Source organism: Myotis nattereri (genome assembly GCF_964212035.1).
Source record: "Myotis nattereri genome assembly, chromosome: 12".
Lineage (NCBI taxonomy): Eukaryota > Metazoa > Chordata > Mammalia > Chiroptera > Vespertilionidae > Myotis > Myotis nattereri.
The window spans coordinates 66950455-66957211 of NC_138087.1; positions in this window are offsets into that span (position 1 = coordinate 66950455).

The following is a 6757-nucleotide window of genomic DNA, read 5'->3' on the forward strand; positions in this document are numbered from 1 at the left end:
CAAGGCTTAGGGGCAGAGCTGAGTATCTGAGGCTGGAAGCTGCGGGTCTGGCCCGCACACCTGCTGCCCAGAGAAGAAAGGGGGCTGGAAAGGAGGAGTCCAGCCTGGCCTCCTCACACGGATCCAACAAGAAAGTCTGGGCTCTGCCCTCTGAAGCCACATGTCTCTGCCTGCGCCTCTGCCACCAGAAATGAAGAACAGAGGCCCCGGGTCCAGGAGACCTGGGTTTGCTGGCTGTGTTGCCCTGGACCAGGTACTTACTCTCAATCTCTGGTCCTCAGCATTCTCCTCTGTAAAATGGGGAGGGCCCTGGGGTACTGGGACAGGCTGCAGCCTTCCCTCCAACATCAGATCCAGAGTCCCTGGTAATGACCCACACGGGGGAGGGGGTGGGGTGTAAGGGATGGATTATCCAACCCCCTCACCTGTGTGTTCTGGGCCCCCAATTGCCCAACAGCACCGCTGTTTCCTGTGGGGGCCTCTTGCAGAGGAAACAGCGCAAATACCTGGGGAAAGAGGCAAGCAGGTTGGCTAGTTCCCTCTTCCCTCTTGGGGTGAAGATTCAGGAGTCCAGCTACCCAAAGAAGAGGGAACTTTCTGGTGATGAAGAAAGGAGAGAAGAGCTTGAATGAGGCCCCCTCTTTCACTCCCAGGTCCTTCCTTCCTTCCTTCAGGCCCCGGGCCCAGCAATTGCCATGCCTGTACCTCCTGCCGACTCCTTCACGCCAAGTCACCCACAAACACGTGTGTGGTCCTGGCGCTGGGAGAAAGAGCCTTAGACGCGAACCAGGAGAATATCAGTTCTCAGGCCTCAGCTCTTCCACGATTTGACCCTGGCGTGGGGTGGGAACAAGAGGCCTCTGGTTCCCCATTTGAACAAAAGAAAGGTCAAATCAGATAGTGTCTAAGAACAGGTCCAGCATGGAGGGATCAAGCCCTCACTGTGGCCAGGCTCTGTGACCAGCCCTGGAAATCTCCCGACAGAGGCAGCGAAGGGGAGGCCAGAGAGAGGCGCAGGCAGGAGGCCAGTGCGGTCCTCCGGGGACAGGACAGACCCAGAGGGTGGAGTGGGGGAGAGGAAGATGAGGGAAATGGTGGCAGAGAAGTACCTGGGCTGGGTGACCGATGGGCCCTGAGGCTTCAGGGGAGAGGTCTTTAGGCAGACACTGGGTCTCTGGCCTGTCCTGGTGACAACCCCAGGGAAGGACCCAGGGAGGGGGCGCAGGCTGGGGTGTGTGGTGTTCCCATGTGGACCTGTGTTTGGTCCATCTCAGCAGCAGGGTCCGGCAGGCAGCTGGATCCAGAGGAGAGGTCTGGGCTAGCCCTTGTCCCAGCCCTGGGGAAGGGCACAGCACAGGGTCACCTGTCCTTCAGCATCCGGGGAGTTTTCCTAATCTTCAGGATGGTGAACTTCCACTCCGCTCCGCTCCCGTGTTCCAGGGAAACCTCCTCTGCCAGGGCCCCTCCTTTTTCTGGGCTGTCCCTGCTCCAAGCAGGTAGCACACTGGGTCACGTGTCCTCCTCTTGCCCTTATGAAGCTGCAGGCATCCCGGTGACTGTTGTACCTCCAGCGCCAAGCACAAGCTGTGGCACATAGAAGACATGCGGCCGGTGCTGGTTGGGTGAAGGAATGAATGGGTGTCTGTATGAGAGATTGAATACATGGAAACATATAGACCTTCTCTGAGTGAGTGAGGGTCCAGGGCCAGTCTCAGCAAGGTGACCGCCAGCCCATCCATCTGCTGTGACCACCACCAGCAGTGGCAGTGCCCTGCCTCAGTTTCCCTGCCTTCCCCAGCTGGGTCCACTGACCAGCACCCCCAACACTCACAGTTCTACTCTAGACCTTGAGACCCTCCCCCAGCAAAGAGAACAAGGACACCCCCCTCCTTCCCTCTTCCCTAAACCCTATTGGTGACATGGAGTGAAGTTTCTCTCTCCGCAAACTCCCACCTGCAGCTCCACCGCAACGCATGCCCTCCTGGCAACCCTACCAGAGGCTCTGGGGAGAGCCTGAATTTAGTGCCCCTGGAGAGGTCTCCCCCCCTCCTGGGTCCTACCCACTCTTTGGAAATCCAGAGCTGACTCTTACCTGAATCACTCAGGGACCAGCCCCACCCAGCCCCACCTCTGGAGGCAGCTTCACAAGCAGGCAAGAAACTGCCTGGAATCAACCCAGCAGCTTCAGCTCCCAGCCCTCCTATTCCTGACCAGCCTCAGTGCAACCTTAGGCAACCAACTTCCCCTTTGGGGTCTCAGTTTCCCCTCTATAAAATGGAGTTAATTCCATTCTTGCACGAGTTAGCGTGAGGATGAAAAGGGTGTTCCATGGGAGCACACGCGGGCTCCAGTAGGAGCTCAATGCTCGTTTTTTACCTGCTCTCCCTCCATTCCCTACCTGAGCAGGAAAGTTTTGTGCAACATTCTCTTCCTCCTCCTCTTCACCTGCTCTGTGCCAGCCTAGGGTTGGGCATGGGTGGTAAGAATAGTAATTGCTACTATTTCGTGACCACCTACTATGTGCCAGGTAGAATGCTGTGTATTTTACATGCAGTATCACATGACATTACTCAGCAGCCCTAAGGCATATTTTCACCTCCAATTTACAGAGAAAGAACCCGAAGTCCAGAGAGTTTAAGGGACTGGCCCAAGGTGGCACCACTAATCCCTGCGTTCTGAATACTAGGTACCAAGCACCTGAGTCCCAGCACAGCCAGCCAGCATTTGGAGGAGACAGAAATGCACCTTTAAGGCGATTGGTCAGCTGGGTGTGAGGAGTGGGGGTCCAAATAAACAACATAGTTCAGCTGAGAAGCTAAGAACTGAGAGTCACAAAATATTTTTACATCCCTCTCTCATTGAAATCCTCGCAGCAGCTCCAAGAGGAAGGTACCTTTATCTCCATTGTGCAAAAAAGGAAACTGAGGCTCAAAGATCTCCCTAGAGTCTAGGGAGTAGACGTTGCCTGTGGTGAGGAGGAAGAAGAGGAGGAGTCAGACCCGTGGCTGGAACCCTTGCTGTGTGGTAGGCATTGTGCGAAGAGGCTTGGGTGCATCATGTCCTCTGTAACTCATAACAGCTCCATGAGGTAGGCCTTCTTGCCCTCATTATTGCAAACAGAAAAGCTGACTTGCTAAAGGCCACAGGCTAATAGGAGAGAGATGGGATCTGAGTCCTGGTCTGTTTGATGTCACCCTCCATCCCTGGCTCTGGATCCCAAGCCCTGAATGTTTAAAAAAACAAACACCCAAATCCTGGTGGAGGCTGGCCAAGAAGGCAGATAAACAAGCAGGAGTTTGGTGAGTGGAGAGTCCCCGAGCTCATCTGGGGAGTTTCCACTGCAGGGTCCCCTGTCCTACAGACCTCACCGCTAGGCAGCTGGCGCCATCTGATCAACACAGGATGGCCGCATGCTCACGCCACTGGCTTCCTCCCCAGCCTGCCCCCACCGGCAGCCTAATCTGAAGAGCATCAGTCATCAGCTCCGGGATCCAGGAGACCAACCGCCTGTGACAGATTAACCAGAGGAGCCTGGGAAAGAGCCATTGTCTTGGTAAGGGACAGCAGTTGCTGTGGAGGTTGCTGGGGCTGTAACATGTCAGTCCCCATGTCCCCCTCCTCCTCCACCACAGCTGAAGAAAAAGGAACTGTTTCCCTCCTACCTCTGCTCAGAACCATCAGAAGCTCCCACTGCCTGACACCATAGCCCGGCCTTCAAGACTCATCATTCCCCAAGCAGCAGGAGGTCACAGAAGGAGCCCTGTATGGAGACCCAGAAGGCCTGGTTTCTAGTAACGTGACCCCCTGAGCTCATTCTGTGACCTTGGGCAAGTCACTCGCCCTCTTGAACCTCAGTTTCCCTGCTTGTTAAATAAGCCCATTTCCTTAGATGTGTTCAAAGATCGGGAGCAGAGGTTTCAGACTCAGGCGAACTGGATTTGGAGCCTGGCTTCAGTATTCTAACTGGATGACTTGGAGCCAGCCATATATATGTCATCCCTGAGCCTCCATTCCCTCGTCCAAAAATAAGGACAGTAATAGTGTCTATTTCCTGGGAGCAGTGTTGGGATAAAATCACTTAGCTCAATGCCTGGCACGTAGAAGGCACTCAGTAAATGAGCAGTATTGGTGGAATTATTGTTATTACTACTAATTATATAATTAATCAAATTCTGTCAGTGTGGTCCTAAATGGGAAGGGGGGGGGGGTTGCTTGTACTAGATATGTAAAAAGAATTTAAGAGAGAGTGGTTGCAGGCAAGTGGTTGCTAGCCTACAGTACCAGGAATGCATCTCGCCACACACAACGGAGTCCCAAACATGGGAACTTAAACAAAAGAAAAGGGTGGAGCGATTCTTCTTCTCCAATGACAAGTCCAAGGTGAGCAGCCCAGGCTGCTGCTGCTGCCTGAGAATGTATCAGGAGCCCACGCTCTCTCCACCCCTCTGTTCCATACCCTCAGAGGTGGCCCCAGCAGAGCCCCTCTGACATCCCCTTCACCAGAACTGTGTCATGTGACCTCGCTTGGCTGCAGAGGGGCTTGGGAAATCGAGTTTTTGGATGTGGCAGGAAGGCACAGGATGTTGGAAATGGAGACTGAGCCAGACTCCAGAGTCTCCTGTGTGGGCTGTGTTTCTGATGTGTGGTTTCTCCGGAGAATCCAGGAGCAGGTATGCGCTGCAGACTCCAGAGGTGGGCAGACCTTCTTTGTCCCAGAGCGGGGTCTGAGAATTGCAGGACCACAGCGGGTCAGAGCCAGGAGCTCCCTAGAAGGTCCAACCCACCTGCCTCTGGTGGCAGACTCGGAGACTCAGAGCAAGGCAGGGACTTGTCCAAACAGGCCAGGTATCTTTCCTCTGTCCCAAGGCCTCCTGTAAAATGACCAATCTCAGAATAAGTCACATGAGACACAGACGTGCCCCAATGCCAGGAGACATCTCATCCTTTGAAAATTCACACCCAGTGAACTGAACATGTAATGGGCAATAATTCTAGCTTCTAAAGAACTCTTTGGTTCTCAGGCATGAGCCTGAAAAGTCCATTTTCTTGAGCCTTTCAAATGCTAGTAGAGCTGGACTGACTCATCATTCGCCTGGAATGTGTGTTCCTGCTTTCACGCCTCATTAATATCTTACCGTCATTCGGTGCCGCCAGTACAGTTTCCAAAAACATTCTCACTTGTGTTATTATCTTTTGATCCACGTGACAATCTTTAGACGTAGGTGTGTTTAGCCCCTGAAAAAGTCAGGATTATTTCTATTACAAGTGACAGATACCTGTTTCCAACTGATTTTAGCAAAAGGAGAAATGATGGCTCCCAAGCTGGAAATCTAGAGACAGGTATGGCTGCATCCAGGTGTCAGTCTCTCTCTCTAGCTCTAGCTCTAGCTCTTCCTCCTTCACTCCTTCTCTCTCATCTTTTTGTTCCCCCTCTAGTTAGCTTCACTCTCAGGGGTGCTCCCCAAGGACTCTGCCCTGGTGCCCCAATCCCAAATGAAAGGAAAATGCTCCTTTACTTGGCACTTCCGATTGCTCTGGCTTAGCTCACGTGCCTCCCTGAACCAAATGCCTGATTCTGACTGGCCAGTCCTAGATTGTGTGCCCACGTGAACTGCAAATCGGAGAGGGATGTTCCCCCAAAGAAAACTGGGTGCTATTATCAAAAGAAGAAGGAAGGGACGAGGGACAGCCAGAAGCAACTGATATCCACCAGTGCTCTGTTTCCCCTGTGACGGACAAGGAAGCCAGGCTCAGCAAGATGCGGTGGCTTTTGCCTGCAGCCCCTGGGCTGGTAGGAAGGGGGGCTGGCTGTCTTGCCTTTGGTGAGGAGCCTGGATGGAGAGAAGGACCATGTGGGAGCGAGCTCTCCAGCCTGCCTGGAGCCCAGCAGGCATCAGAACGTCCCCAGAGGGAGGGAGGAGGGTTTGGAGGGATGCTGGACTCCTAGCTGCTTCTCCTCCGCATTTCTGGTATTGCCTCGAGCAGGAAAAGATGTTCAGGTTTGTTGAACAACCAAAGCACGCCAGATACTGCTGGGTACTAGAGAGGCATACTCACTCCAACCGTGCTTCTCAGAGATGGATGGAAGCTGAGACTCGGAAAGGTAAAGCCACTTGTCCAAGCCATGCAGTTTCAACTGGCAGGGAGCACTCAAGCACCAGTGCTGTTTCTCTGAATGACTTCTCCGTGGGGCACTACTGACATTTCGTGTAGGGTTGCCCCACACAGGGCAGGAAGTTTAGCTGGCTACGAGTACACTCAGTCATGGCAACAGCCAAGAACTGCCCAGGCTGCCTGGGAATGTATCAGGAGCCCACTCAGGTTTTTTTGTTTAAAAAAAGGTTTTTTTTAACAAAACTTTATTTTTATTAAAGGCAAATTTTTTAGATATTTGCAATGAAAACAGCCAGCAGGTCTCAAGAGAAAGGTTCTACATGTCATAATGGGAAGAAGTACAGCAACACTATTTTAACACCTTTCATAACAGACATTCAATACCTTTATTGTGGAGGAAAAGATGAGCACAATGGAACATTTGCAAAAGCACTCCTCTGAAAAGGCCAGTTTGGTCCTTGGAGGTCAACCTTCCAAGGCAGCTGTGGGCAAACTACGGCCTGCGGGCCGGATCCGGCCCCTTTGAAACGAATAAAACTAAAAAAAAAAAAAAAATACCGTACCCTTTTATGTAATGATGTTTACTTTGAATTTATATTAGTTCACACAAACACTCCATCCATGCTTTTGTTCCGGCCTCCGG